This window comes from Homalodisca vitripennis, unplaced genomic scaffold, assembly GCF_021130785.1.
Source record: "Homalodisca vitripennis isolate AUS2020 unplaced genomic scaffold, UT_GWSS_2.1 ScUCBcl_8428;HRSCAF=16541, whole genome shotgun sequence".
NCBI classification, from domain to species: Eukaryota; Metazoa; Arthropoda; class Insecta; order Hemiptera; family Cicadellidae; genus Homalodisca; species Homalodisca vitripennis.
In genome coordinates, this window is record NW_025784536.1 from 3,573 (window position 1) to 20,170 (window position 16,598).

The 16,598-nt window shown below is 34.6% G+C and overlaps 1 pseudogene; it reads right to left on the minus strand.

Moving 5' to 3' along the window:
* Positions 1-1,532: 1,532 nt before the first annotated feature.
* Positions 1,533-16,330, minus strand: LOC124374435 (annotated as a pseudogene).
* Positions 16,331-16,598: the final 268 nt, after the last annotated feature.

Consider the following 16,598-nt stretch of genomic DNA (forward strand, 5'->3'; position numbering starts at 1 on the left):
TCATGAGGCTGAGTCCACTTATTTTTCAGAGTGAGAATGTTTGATGAAAATCCTGTGGTTTTATGTATGGAGTTTTGTGATCTGTTCCTGTTTTGGTTGGCAGTTTTCTAAAAAAGCGATTTTCCATATTTTTTGAGGCGAACTTCCATATTGAGGTATAAGTTTGTGGGGGGTGTTGACTTTGGTTTAGAAAAGTTTTTACATGATGGAGTTTTATTTTGTGGCGTTGCTGGGTTTGAAACATAAAGTGGTTCATTTTCTGAGCATCCCTTGAGTGGCTTCAAGGTTCCTCTAGTAGTACAAATCTCCCGTCAGAGGTTCTTTTCTCTTTCTCGCGCCACTTTGAGGAGTGTATTTTTAGCAACTCAGTGGTGGGTTTTTTCTCTCATCTTCTTGATCCCTTCATATTATAATCCTGTCATTTACAGTAGGGAGCCTTCCTCATACATGGCGAGCGAGAGAGCTGTATTCTACACTATGTGGTTGCAGGTTCTTCATGCCGAGATCTTTGTTTTTTTTGGGCTTATCTTTGGAGGAGATACACTGGAAAATGGTTCCTCTCCTTCCCATTTTGTTTTTTTGCTCTTACTTATGTTATGGTTTTTAGAACTTTATGAATCAAGGGAAGACTCTTAGCCATGCAGTGGGTGTACAGTTTGCTGTGAGTGCTGGTGGTGTTTCGGCAGGTGTTTGTTTTGTTTCACCTTGGCTTAAGCAGGTGTTTTCTTAGCCTCAAAGTTACCATACAGAGCATTCTTAGTTGGGTCTTGTCAGAATCTTTTCAGTTGAGTCAAAGCATCAAGATTAATAACGAGAGGCAGAGTAGTTGGGAAACAAAATTAAATATTCTGAGTAATCTGTATTCTTGTTGTTTCTGAAGAGCGCTAGTGAGTTTCAGGGTGTCCTCAGGTAGGCCCCGTTTTTGTTCATCTTGGTTTAAATTTGCGTGTTTGTTGGTGTATTACGAGTTACAATGATAATTTGCTTTCACTGGTGTTGGGTACCTGTGACGGTGACTGTTTGTGTATGGCTGGATGGGGGCTGGTTGGATGGGTTTTGGCGGTTCTGACTATTTTTTGAATTTCTTTGAGTCTTTGTTGGTGTTTTGTCCAGCAAATCTATATCTCACTTTGTCCAGCATTTTTGGTGCCTCGTTGGGGAGGTTGACATTAAGTGATTATTGGAGGTTCTAGGTTCACTAATATTGTGTATTTGCTTGTTCAGGGTGATTCGAAAATATGTTGTGTCTGGACGTGCGTGTACTATGTTTCATGATCCTAGGGGGTTAATAAGTGTCTGTCTAGTTCTTGGTACTATTTTGGTTTTTCCTTTGCGATCTGGGCTATAGCTTCTTGTAGTTTTCTTTCCCGATTCTTCAATTTTTTGTAGGTATTTTTCCTCGGCTTTCAGTTCGATCTTCCAGTGTTGCCTCCAGTTCAGCAAGTTTAGCCTCCAGCGCTGAGTTTCGGGTGCTTAGGTCCTCAGCATTCCTTTTTCAGCTCCAAGTTTTCAGCCAAAAGAAGACTGCCCACCTCTGCTGCCAATGCCAGAGATGTCTCAAGATCATCTTCCTCTTGTCCCTCTTGATCTTTTACCTTTGTTTTTACAGCACTCAAGCTCAGCTCCAGATCAGATATAACTGTGTTTCTATTTTCCTTGACCTTGTGGTATCCTGATGGGCTGGGTGTCTTAGATGTGGGACGTTGTTCTGCTTCTCCTATTGCCACAAAGGTTAATTCTGACATAGAGCCGTTTTGGGCAGTCATTGAGGTCTTACAATTTTCACATGTCCATGTTTTTATTTCATCTTGGGTTCAATTTTTTTAGGTGCTTGTCAGATATATTCACCACAGCCACCATGGTACCACTGGCTACAGGACCCAGTACATATTATACCGGAGTATCTTACCCACGATACTGCAAACACCACAGGGGTATTTGGACGTTTCCGAATTCGTTTTTGGCATGTTAAAAGTTCTTTGTGACAGGGGGAGGTTGCAGAAAACAGTAATGATAAAAGTTGATCAGTTTGATTTAAATTCTGTTTGGCTGGGTTCAGAATCTGTCAGTTTATAAAAATGGTTCATTGAGGAAGAAATTATCAGTATTAATAAAAATAATAGAATTATTAATAAAATTATTAATAAAATTGATCAGTTTGTTTTTAATTCTGTTTGGCTGGTTCAGAATCTGTCAGTTTACAAAAATGGTTCCTTGAAGAAGAAATTATCAGTATTAATAAAAATAATACAAATTATTAATACAAAATTTGATCAGTTTGTTTTAATTCTGTTTGGCTGGTTCAGAATTTGTCAGTGTATTAAAATGACAGCAATTTGTGAGAGAAAAGGGTTTCCCTCTTCAAACTTCTTGTTGTCAACAGTTTGCAGTGCAATAGTGTAGATTGCAGAGCCGTTGAGGTTAGAATGTGTCATATGCTAGATGTTGTGGCAGTGATGACCTTGGACAGTGTAATGTAACCACGGTTTTGAGGTAGGTTCTGTAGGAATGTCTGCCACTGCTGTGTCAGCACAGGTGTTGCGTTGCCACTGTAGCTTGGTTTTAAAAGATGTACTGGAATTCAAATAATTAAGTTTGTCACTGTAGATGTCTTGATATTAAGACATATTTGTGCTTAATTCCAAACAAAACATTATTCAAGTTCTAAAAGCTTGCTGTCAATGATGCTTAAATATGTGGCTTTAATCAAAGTGGCTTTGATGTGTCAGTTTGTGACAGCATATATTGTTTTCTCTTCTTTTGAGTTAACGTCTTTAAGTGATTTTCATGACTAAAATACACTTACAGTTTAGTGGTGTTTAATGATGTCAGATCAGTAAGTATTTTGTTGTTTTTACTCACTAAAACTTCACAATTAATGGGAGCACTTTCACAGTTGATGATGAGTGTCGGCCATCTTGGTGGTTTTTTTTTTTTTAAATGAGGTGTTACTTGCTAGGGGTTCCTATTTACAAATTTTTACTACCCCCAAATACCCCATTTTGGGGGGGGAGTCAAAACTGTTCATACTTAAAAAGTTCCTCAGTTGGTCATATGAAAATTCTCCTAAGTAAATCAATCCATCTCTATTCATAAGAAAGTGAATGGGGGGGGGGGGGAGAGACTTTTAAGACACCCAGTATATCTTTATGGTATGGTATATCTATTGGTATTGGTATACGGGAAAACATCTAAGGAAAATTTAGATAATATTCTTAAAGTTCAAAAATAGGATTGAGTTTTATCTTTAAACTTAATGTATGAGATTCAGTAAAACAGCATTTTAAAGAATTAAATAATTTAACATTTGATACTTGGTTCATATTTGACTGTTATTTTATTAAGGTTTCACAAGATATAACAAAAAGAACATAATACATTCATATAACACTAAAGAAAAAAAGAAATTTTCACTACAAAAAATATAATTCGGAATTAAAAAAAAACATGTTGGAAGTAAGTTTCCTTTTCAAAAGTTACCCAAGTAGACTGAAAAATAATTTCTAAAGGGATTTTGGGTGAGTAGGCATAAACAATTGTATTTAATTTCTGGGCAATTACTGTTCATATAAATAATTAATTGCATCACAGTAAATCCAATCAATTACATCATTCAGTGCTTAGATATTCCATTCTAATTTATATAAAATGTTACAATTGTGCAGTAACGAAACCATATAATCTGGAGGTTCGGCTAAGTGGCGATGTACTATATAGTGCCTGAAGGCTAAAACCTATGCTAGAAAAATTGAAGTTGGTTGACACAAGCAATCCTCAACACTTTCTGGATGAATCAAAGGCACTGCACGGCTGGCGTACTACATCTAATTTCACTGACGTATGAGATTAGTTCGGTGGGTTCTACTGTTATAGGAACGTATATATATATATATATATATATATATATATATATATATATATATATATATATAGGAAAGTCAAAATAGTAAATATCTTTTATGAAAAAAATAAACAATATTTACATGCGATAATATTATTTATAACAATAAGTAACAACATAATAACGAACTAAAAAGAAAACAAGTGCATAGTTGACTGTAAACAGCGAGATTCAGATGTTCGTATCTGAGCAACAATAAAAAAATGCATACACACTTTGCTGGAAACAAAACAGCTGATGAAACGATGTAGACTAATTTTCGGTACAGACTACAAAAACCACTAAAACAAACAAAAAAAAAAAACTCACGCAGGCTTTTTGAACGGTATAGGTTATAATGCTATTTGGTCGGTAAAATGAATTTTTGTTTATCATCAAAATATTTGATGATGACGTTTAGTGAAAGTCCGAGTCGTCATAAATATTGATGATGGACGCTCTGAGGTTTAACTGAACATTTAAATACAACCAGATACAGAAATGAGCACTTTTAAATGAGTCCTGAAAGGGTTAAGAGTTAATTCAGACTGTTTATTTTCATGTTTTACAAGGTTAAAAATAATAAAAATACTCACCATAGTTTACTTCCTCACCATTATTTAACAGCAACCCAGAAAAACCACTACATCAGATGAATAAATAAGTAATTTATATGAATTAGTTGGTGGAGAGATACACTAAAATTATTGTACCTGAGTGAACTCTGGCTGTCTATCAGGTCTGGCACCTTCATCCCGTGTAACACCTGGCTACTTGGAAGTAGCGGTCCATGGCACCCACCATTAACAACTGCTTCAGCTGCTGAGGACTTTGCACCAGAGAGTAGAATCTGTCCTCCTCGGTCCTAGTGGGCACAATATACTCTTGGGCTCCCTGTTCACAGAACACACTCCATCAATTATTTAGCAACATTCTATCTGTATCCACCACAGTGCGAGGGTCATATTTTAATTAAGAACCGTTTTGTAATGGACCAAGGGAAACTTTATGTATGAACTTAAATTGTACCACAAATTAAATTATGAACATTTATTCACTTCTCTGCTTAGTCACCATGAACATTTAAACACTTTTCGAATCATAGAACCAGCTCTTGGATCCCATCATCAAAGAACTCTGCCTCTTGACCGTTAAAATTAAACCAGTTTAGTAACTGTTTCTTTCAACATGACATCATTTTCCAAGCGCTTCCCACCAAGTTTCTTGAGTTTTTGAAAAAAGATGAAAGGCTGGGTGGTCTTGTCAGGGCTGTATGGTGGATAATTCAGCAATTCCCAAAGAAACTTGCCCAGCTGCGTCTGTGTTCTTACCGTGATGTGAGGCTGAGCATTGTCGTGAAGAAGAACGACGCCGCTAGAGAGCAGGCATCACCAGCTGTTTAGAATAGCACGTCTAAGCTTCAATAACACTTCACAGTATCTCTCTCTCTTTGCATTTATTGTCATTTTTTTGCAGCAGAAAGTCTATTAAAAGTATGCCTTTCCAGTCCCAAAAAACTGTGGCCATGATTTTCCTTGTTGAAAATTCTTGTTTGAATTTATGTGGATGCATTGGGGAGCTTAGGTGATGCCAGTCACTGAATTGACGTTTAGTCTTTGGAGTATAGAACGCAATATCCAAGTCTCATCACGTCACAATGATGCTTTCGTAACATTTTTTGGCACACATCTCGCACACCTTTTCTTGTAATGAAGGTTATCAGTAACAATATTACAAACAATAAACCTTGAAACTTGTGGAACTTTCTGATGAAGTTTAACAATAGTTGAAGTGCCTGTTTTGGCAAATTTTCTCATCAGCTTTTTGTGTTAATCTTCATTTATGACAGTAGGCCAGCCAGGTAATTCTTCATCATGAACATTTGTCCTTCCTTCATAAAAAAGCCTACGGTGTACAATTTTCGCACAATTCTATTGTTCATTGTAAACTCACCATAAATTTCAAAAAGCTGCCAGTGAATTTCAGCAGAAATAACTTATTTGTATTTAAAAAAAAACCGAATTACTAAGCGCAATTCACAATCCGCGGGATTAATGATTGACTTAAAAACAAACACAGCAGTATAACGTGAAACGTAATGGCGGCATAGTGGGTGACTGGCCAAGAGTGGCTGACCTTGAACGGATGTCACATGACAGGATGCATGGACACAATGCGCAATCGGTTCTTATTTTGAAAATGACCCTTATATATATATATATATGATTCACTTGTCAGAGCAGCTGATGCCTATAACCAAATGCAGGTATGAAAGTAAATACATTAATTGTAAACCAAAACTTGTTGTTTTTAAGGGCTATACTTAACTTAAAATAACAAAATCAGGTTATTATGTTATCACTTTTACTGCAAAAGAAAAAAAATCTATTTAATCTTTTTATAATATCTGATGTAACGATAACAGTGGATATAGTACCACAGTTACTCATGCTGATATATTTGTTAGCACTGCAATTGTTATTGTTTACACCATGTTACAATACTTACCACATTAGTTTGAGTATTTGTTTGTGATGATCTCTTAAATAGAAATGGTTGCATATTTTATGTAACTATTAGAGATATCCTAAAAATTTAACTAAACATCATGCAAATCAAAACGAAAAACCCTACATTAGAAAAATATGTACTCTAAGAAAGCCCAGATTAAATTTCACAGACTGAACCTCCATAGTTTAATTCAACATATGTATTAATTTGATTTGTTTATTGTATTTGTTATTATATTTTAAGGTTATTACTACTACTGGATTCAGTCCTGAAACTAGCCAGTAATAAAATATAAAACCTTTACAAGGCTACACATTTCATATATATACACTTAACGCAAACAAATTAAATATATAAAAATAATTCCATCCAAAAAATATCACAAGGGAAATCCTGTCTATGTACATTGAATTCACTCGGCTTGTAAGAAATACATACACCAGGAGTCCGACGGAACAGAGTTGGCGTCTCCACCTCAGTGAAGCCTCTTTGGTTGATCAGAAACTCTCTCATCTTCATCAGGACCCTAGACCTCAACCTCAGTCTGTACTGCATATCACTGAATCGCAAGTCAATGTAGCGATACTTCATTCGCAGGGGTTCTTTGGGCTAATTAACACAGAATAGAGGACATTAGTCAATTTATTGCTTACAACTATCATGATCTTGTTTTGAATTCGTCTAATGTTCATTTGCATTTAAAAACCTTCTTACCACAAACACTAAAAATGCCAAAAATTCCTATCTTTTTTAAAGACAACAAAAAATATACATATAATGAGATATGAATATATTATAATTAATAAAGGAATAAAAATATGTCAAAAAATATTAATTTAATTGGTTTACAATGAATAAATGGAGACGTAGAGTTCTTTAAGCTTATTTGCTAGATGCAACATTACTCTACTAGTGACACCTAGGTATTGATGTGTCATTCTGTCAATAGGTATGCAACTTTAATCATTGTTCCCAATGTAAATAGGAACAAGTATAACTTACAAGTTTCAAAAAAGTAGGTATTAGTAACACTGAGTTGACTTTTCTTATATATTAGTGCAAAATATTGAAAATCTGCACACACGTAAAAGTTGCAGCTCTCATATTTGGCAAATAACTTTTACCATCTATCACAAATCACATCAAGGTAAATAATTTATGTTTATTTGATTTATTATGTATAATTTGAGACAAAGTACAATGCCATATGTCAACATTTTGGTAACAAAATAATAAATATTCGAAAAGCCAATCTAGGTCCTCGATACTTTTTGAAAATACACATGGGGCGATCTCATCTGCTCTTGGTACTCAAAAGGGTTAATATACTAAATACTATATTTGTAATAACATTATTAAGGTTCTAAATATTTTGATAACAAACATTTGTTTGTTACTTTATAATTAACTCTAACATACTTTACCAAAAGTATAAAAACGTTTTGTACATAAATAAAAATGTTCATGCATATTAATAAATTTTTAGGCTAAATTAATAGGCTTAAAAAAATCAGAAAAATATTATGAGTAATGAATGGTTTTAATGATTTTGCTGGACAATTACTCACATATTTTTGTTTCTTAGGAAATTCAAATCTTTTATTCACTGCACACAAAATTACTTTACAAATAATAAAATAATCCAATAAACCTTTATCTTGACTTTTAAATTCTTCATCCTCGCACAAACCGTGAATTGGCAAATTGTTTTTGAGCATGGGAAATAATTATGTCCTCCGCACTTTATAACAATCATTGATAACAAAATTGCACTCGTAATCACTGTCTAATAAACAAAGCAATAAATAATAGAATTTTTCAGTTTTTTTACAACCATTACGATCAATCTCACAACTAAACAAAAACAAATTACACACTTAACCTCGCATAAAAACTATTTTGCAACTAAAAAAACAGTTTTAAGTGGAAGAGGGCAGAAAATAATATGAAATTTCTAATGGAAAAATCAGATATTCGCAGTATGAGGTATGAGATTAAATTATTTAAGAAAAATTCAAGATTTTGTGAAGCAAGTGATAACATGGTATGATGGATGAAACTTACTTTCACAGCTCTTCTGCGGTCTCTAAAATTTGGCTAAAAAGCTGATTAAAGGTTTAACCCTATCCCGCTCACAAGGCATGAATCGGCACGGCCACCACATAGCCACTGCAGCTTAAACGGCACAGACTGGCACGCACTGCTTTACCCACTAGAGCCGATAAATGCTGCTCTCGAGTAGCAATATTTTGTACTACTACGGGTTGTTTGCTATCAGGAGACCATTTACTTTACTTTTACAGTAGATTTATTCCATTATTTTGCTATTTATATTAGATGTGGGGAAACAATGGCGGGTTGTAGTCATACACTTCGTGACAGTAAAATCGATCTCGTTATTAGTAGTGATTTCGACGATTCAAGTGAGTGTAGTGATGTACCAGAGCTTTGTGAAGTGGTTGGTGGCATTGAGGATGTAGTTCAGAGTGATTACAGTGGCAGGGGCAGTGACGGCGAGCCAGACAATGACCTTCACCAAGTAACTGCGCAACAAACAACCCCGCGCCCAGCTGTCCGTGTGCCCCCTCCCTGGTCTCGTACAATCAACTTCATTATACCAATATATAGTAAAATAATTAATATAATATAATTATAGTTAATTACAATGACAGAACGTGTGTAAGTTGAGGCGCCGCGTATTTTGACCAAGTGCGACCAGCAGAGCGAATTAATTGAGGTCAGAAGCACTGTGAGCACCTGGAAACAATACGAGCGGGAGAGGGTTAAAGAACCGAGAAAACAAAGGGCAATAAATGATTGTTCTTCACACCGGCAGTAAAGATGCGTTTGTCTTGAATGTCTTTGATACCTTTAACTCTGGAAAGAAGACAGTTGATCACCAAGATATGAATTTAAGAAGTAGGTCTGGTTTTTACAAACTCTTCAATTATTTATTCTTAGTAGCACTTTGTTTTGTTAATAGGAAATGTCTATTAATGGATTGATGGAATGTTATCAGTGTACAATGAAAGCCTAGATGCGCATCAACTCTATGTCTGCAATAATGCTAGTATCTACTGACTGCAGTCTGCCGTTCATCTCCTCTTACCCCACCCAATCACACTACTCCTCTAACTCCTCATCCCTCCATTTGCAGACCATTTCACATCTAAGTAATCAATCAGTACTATATCTATTACAGTGAGAACTATAATTCAACTCACCCTGTTATGGTTCACGAACAAGAAAGGGCATTTCTTTCTTGGCAGGATTCAGCAGAATAAAATCTTTCAATACAACTTCTACTTCTCCAGTAGCCAATTTCTGTAAATCAAGGTTAACACTTTTCTAAATAACATAACTAAATGCGCACTTTAAAACATATTCTATAACATAACAAATAGTCTGCTTTAGCATATAAATGACATCAGAAAAATACAAATACTTTTGGTTTTTAAACATTTGGGTAAATATACAAATGCAAAATACAATATAATTAAGGCCTTATACCTCAACAACACAGCCTAAAATTAATTAGAAACCTTCCGTTACAAGAAGGGGTTTTAAAAATTTCAAAATAACATTTAAAATAAAAAATTACACACCTCTAAAATGATTCTGATACCGTATCTCAAAAATTACACAGTTTTATTCTGTTTAATAATTAGTCACTTATTAAATTGTCATCATCTCTGTAAATTCAATCTGTCTGTTGTTGTAGATCATTAATAACACAACATCTGTTTAATAATTAGTCACTTATTAAATTGTCATCATCTCTGTAAATTCAATCTGTCTGTTGTTGTAGATCATTAATAACACAACATCTGTTTAATAATTAGTCACTTATTAAATTGTCATCATCTCTGTAAATTCAATCTGTCTGTTGTTGTAGATCATTAATAACACAACATAATGTTTCTGAGTCAGAAAAGAAGGCAAAAGAAAAATGTTCTTGCACTTAATCCCTTAAGAGTATGCGGAAAAGACTGCTTTTAGAAACCAAAACACTTTCAGACAAAGTCTCAGGAAAACCAAACAAAAAAAATTGCACACAGGATTAAAAAACTGTGTTTACACTAAAACATGTTCTTGTGATAATTTACAACACTAATAGTAACATCAAACATATAATTAACATGCAACTTATCCCTGTCGACAACGTCCCACAGCAAGCTGACAGAGTCACCGAACACCGCCCTGCACTCCTGATACGTTCCTGACGACTGCACCTAAACGAATAAACCACGCTTTTCCTGCAAACCTTATCATTCTGACCTTTGCCTGACTTCTCTCTCTCTGTACCTGTATCTCTCTCTCACGCATCAACCGATCACCTGCCCCCTGTTCACTGGGTTACCCCGCCAATAGAAATAATATGTGGTGAAAATCACCACAGTCCGGACCTTGCACCCAGCAACTACCACTGAACCTGGCTTGCGGCGCAGCGCTTTTGATGACAACGTAGAACTGCAGGAGGGTGTGACTACCTGGTTGAAGTCTCTGGTAGTAGAATATTATAAACACTTGAATTTAAAACTAGTTCTTAGTTTCAACTTTTGTGTAGTAAACAATTTGGGCAATTTAAATCTATTGTAAATTTGTAAGTTGAAAAATAGTATTTTCGGGTCACTTTTAAATGTATATAATACCATTTTTTTCTAGTACTTTGTTTTTGGTTTATATCAAAACGTAATCTTCTATCTGGATAGCCATCGTATTATTCAAAATCATTAATTAAATAATTTTTATTTTGCAAACTGAGGCAATAAGTAATGTTTTGGTAAAAAACTTAAAATGAGTTTTCTTATAGCAAATAAAGTTGTTAATCATTTTAAAGGTGTTCAATAATATTTCTATTTTTAAAGTTAAATCGGACATTAATAAAATGCAATACACAAGTATGTATGTCTATTGTAGCCAGTTTAAACTGTTCCATTACATACATTAGAAGATACATCAAGCTACATTACACTGGTGTTAAATGACCTTGAGAAATAAATTGCGTTTACTAGCTAACAAAACAATATGGTATTGTACTCAACTTACATCGGTCACTTGCTCCGGTGGCCTAGCACATACTGTGCCTGTCACTTTGATGACACTCTCCAAGGGTCGTCTGTTCCAGAATCTTGCCTAGAGTTGGTTCCAGCTGAAATTATATCACCATTATAGGCGAAATGGTGGTAAGCTAAAATAGACATTAAGTGCATGTACAGTAAACTTGTGATTATCTGAGGTGATTGGGACCATGACTAACTTGAAAATGAAAAACTCAAATAATACTGACGTTTATGTGGTATTAGGCTAAAAGTAACTATAAGTAAAGTTACAGTGTAAACAATTTTTATTATAAGAAGCATTGTAAGAACGTGAATTGAACATTATTATATACCTTTAAAAATTTGTGCAAAAATTACTGTTTAAATTTTTGAACATAATATTGTATTTACCTGTGCCCTGTCTTAGATTCTTTGTTTGAAGTTTATTTTTGACGATGGAAGGATTGTGAAGGAAACAGGATTTTTCCGGACATTTACCGTTGTTCAGTAACACTACCTTTTGCTATTGGCCTCTGGTCAGTCGTAGGTGGTTGGTAGACGAATGCAGACGTATTGTGACCTGTATTCTGTAGTTGTTTTTAATGATTAGTGTTGAGGATAGTTTTTTTATTAAGTGCATGTTTTAGAGTTAGTGAAGTTGACACAAAACATGGTGGTTGTGATTCCTGACTTAGGCGTGCTACAACGCTTTGGTATGATTTGTTTTTTTTTTTTTTATCCTAGTTTGTAATTATGTATTAGGATTACTTAATTACCTGAAGAAGAGATCAGATTGCAGATCTCGAAATATAGTGTTACTGATTTTTTGTTTCACTGAACAATGTCAAATGTCCGGAAAAATCCTCTCTCTTAGATGATGCAATATTACGCCAACGCTGTACAGATATCAATCGTTGTGGCATGCATTCTTCTTGTTTTAAGTAGGCAAGAGCAGCATCAATTACTTTGAGTACATCAAAATTCGATATTTTTGGAATCAACTCATCTATACCCTCGTCCTCTTCACAATCTAAAGTACCATTACATAGATTAGATGAGCACTAATTTATAGAGACTACTTGAAATTGTAACCTGCATTGCTTCTTGATGTAGTGGCCTGTTTAAAAAAATATTGTCTAATGTTTTTATTTTAAATGATTAGGCTTTGGTCAATATGGAGGCTCGGATAATCATAAGTTTATTGTAGTAGCAATTGCCTACGAGTTTATAAATATATGAATCTGAAAAATGTGTATCTTCTTGAACATGTGTTTGTGGAAAATGTTGATGTGTTTAAAATAGAGCACTGCCAATGAGACAGAACTGGAAAAGAAAATGTATGGCTTCTGAAAATAATTACACTCATTTTACAACTGTTACCATTAGTTTACAGTATGTAATTATTACAAATTCAAGCCTCTTTCACATAGTTAATTAAATAAATTTTCATATTAACTGGTAAATTTGCCTCAGGACGACTAAATTTGGGTTTGTTTATACTATTGTCAGTAGAACCTACAATGGGTATAATAAAAACCATTGTGTCACTTAAAATCTGGACAACATAATGAATAACCAAGAATGGTGTATCATTAACCACAACTGTTGAGATATTAGGGTAAAGAGTTGATCACTAGGTATAATTTATCATAGAGTATTATTGGACAGAGCTCCCTTAATGCTAAAAAGGTTTTTGCAAGGCTCAACACGAGGAATAAAGCCTTCCTGCTCGATTTCACTGGAAGAGACTAGTACTAATTTACTACTGTGAACAGACATCCCTTATGTTTCCAATAAAATGTTATTATATTTACCACAAAATCTAATAAGTAAAAGATAAATTATGAAAATATTGTATATTTACAACAGAAATAAGATGTAAATAAAGCCATTCAAAAAATGAATAAACACTACAATGAATGAAATGGAGCCATAGATTTGAAAGTTTGTATACAAACCAGTTATGCAACAACACATGGTGTGGTGTAATCCTACCTTGTCTATATAATAATAAGTAATTTGTAATTAGCAATCGATGTAATGATGAAATTACAAAAGTACACAATGAAGGTAGCAATTCTATTTTTTGGTGATCCATATGTTATAAATTCATAATTGCTAGAGTACTCATTTAACTTTTTTTGTAACTGTGGTCATTTATAAATGACCTTAAGTTTTTACTGATTTTCAGAACCATTTACTTATTATCATCCTGCCATTATAAATTCACCCACCACACTCTACAGTTAACAATGACAGCATCTTTGAATGACATGAAATCTTTCGTTTTATATCACAACATCATTATAAACATCTATTTCGTTTTATGTTATTATCAATAATGCTAAAATCTATAAATATTATGAATTTAAAATGGTTGGTTATTTTAAATGGTTGGTAAATATTTAAAATACCAACAACAAAAGTGAAATGTAAACACAAAACAATTAACCTGGCTATGGTGGGAAGGGTTGATTCAATGTGAAAGTTGAGTTTAGCTCCAGTTCCCTTCCTCTTAGTGCAGCGTCTGGAATCTGATGCTGACACAGACTTTACTCCTTGGATCTGGAGTCATGTTCATCAGAAGAGATAAAAAAAAATTGGCGCCAAAGAAGCTTTAAACATTATGTGTAGAAATCTCAGTTGCTCCAGCGTACTTAGAGATTTGTGTCAGAAACATCATAGTCCACTCAATTGTGCACCTGATGAGACAATGAAAATACCTCTTCACCTAGATTACACTATATTTTTATATTTTGCAGTCTATGTGTCTTTGATGTCAAAACAATGTAAAGAATTCGTTTTCGAGCTTCTTTGTCAACAACTTTTCTTCTATTCAGACAAACATGACTCCAGATTCCAGGAGTCAAGTCTATAGCAGTGTCACATTCCAAACACTGCACTGAGGGGAAGGTGAACTGGATTAAAACTTACAGTAAACACACAACAATTATTACATGACTTGTATTATTAACTCATCACTCGTAAAACTAATTCACATAAAATATAAACAACTGGACCGTTGTGGGTATCAGTAACTGGGTAGTGCCATGACCATCCCTGATCGTCGCAAATCGGTTGGTCCGTTGAGAAGCCAGCCAACCACACAGCACTACGTCTTTCCCCACGTCACTGCCACGTAGCTGGCCACACGTGTGTGTGCGCTCACAGTAGCTGTTCACATCCCCCTGCTCAACACATTAGACACAACTTAATTAATGATAATGCGATTGAATTGTTGCACAGTGTTTTAGTCATCAACTGCACTCTTTATTAAGGTTTGTTGTTACTGATGATGATGATGATTTGAAAGAATAGATTTTGGACATTTTCAATCATTATATGTTACAAAAATAAAACACCAGCAGCAATTTCCCTGGAGGTAGGTTTGGTGGTGAGGCCACTTAAATACAGTTAAGGATATCACATGGAAATGTCAATTTTAATTATTTTTATCCAATAGTACGAAAAAGCAGATTTTACACAAAAGTTTAGTATTTATAATACCTACCATTTTAACAAGCTGGCTCTTTAAAGCAAAGAGCCACCAAAGAGTGTAATCAGTCTCACTCAGTAAAGTCGCAGTGAAAGTTTTAAAACCAGTGGTATTCTCAGTTTGTGGAAATTGTGTTCTTAGAAGATTAATAACATAACAATTACTGTATTATAAACTAATTGCTGTAAACATAACTTAATTTCTGTATGCGTTATTAATTGTTAAGAGAAGACACAAAACACAGAGTAACATGTGCAAAAACAAATCAAGACACGGTGTACAAATATTTGTATTTATTATATTCTTTCTGATGTGTAAGGTATACGATTTGGAAACAGTGGTGTATATCTCTCTGTGGGATATGGGACTGAGCATTAGTGAAGCCTACCACATACAAGAATCTCTTTGAAAACAAATTGGAAACTTCATTTCAAACATAGGCAAGATCCAGTTGAAAATGGTACATATCTCAGTGGGATTCGTGAAGCCTATAAACTTTATTAATTCCCATTCAACTTATGGAATTTCAAGTAAAACATAAATACAAATACAAATACAAATATTCTTTATTTTCAAATACATTAAGTATTGAAATGGCGTCAAATAAAATCATCACAAACAGTTGTTACAATTTCAAAAATAAGCTTTTCAAATGGCAATGTTCATTGTCTTCTTTCAATAAACTCGTTTAAGTGAGTAAAAAGGATTGTTAATTAGCCAGTCAGTAAGAGTAGTCTTCAGTCTTCTCCCGGTGTGAGGCATCTCAATTCTTCAGGTAGAAAGGTTGTGCAGCTTCATGCCCATGTAGGAGGGTTTCTTTTCATATAGGGAGGAGATGGTGAACTGGTAGTTGGTAACGAGTACCGTGTCTAGTATTGTAGTCATGTAGGTGTCTATTCTGCGTCAGGGGTTGTCCAACAGCATACAAGATGACTTCTTTTATGTAGAGGTTTACTATTGGCATAATCTTCAGGGTTTTGAAGGCTTCTCCTACAACTTTCTCTGTAGCCTAGCTCAGCTAAGGTTCTTACGGTCCTCTTTTGTAGAATCAAAACTTTCTGAAGATTACTTGCAGAAGTTCCTCCCCATATCATTAGGGCCATACCTGATGTGAGTTTCAAACAAGGAATGGTAGGCAATTTTCGCAGTAGATATGTCGCTTATAGATTTTGTACGTTTTTGATCATATAAAGGGAGGAATTTAATTTGGAGAGAAGATTGTCTACATGCTGTGACCAGGTAAATCCCTCATCAACAATGACTCCTAAATATTTAGCTTGGGTGTTTCTTTCCACGTCGGGTATTGTTGGTACTTCATCACATCTTCTCCCAAATGCGACTTGACTAGTTTTGTCTGGATTTACCCACCAAGTCATTTGAGTGGCAGTACTGATAAGCCATGTTCAAGGCTGTGAATGATCTGATATCTAGATTGTCTTTTTGTCCACTCAAGAGCAAGGTGGTATCATCAGCGTACATTGTAAACTGTACAAAATTTGTCCAGGTGTTTCAGGGTATGTCATTTGTAAACAGTATAAATAATACTGGTCCCAAAACAGACCCCTGGGGCACTCCTCGATTTATAGGTAAAGGTCTTGATCTAGTTATTGCTGTGATTCCACTTGTTGCTTGTTTTTATTTCTACTATTTGTTTTCGGTCTTTAAGATA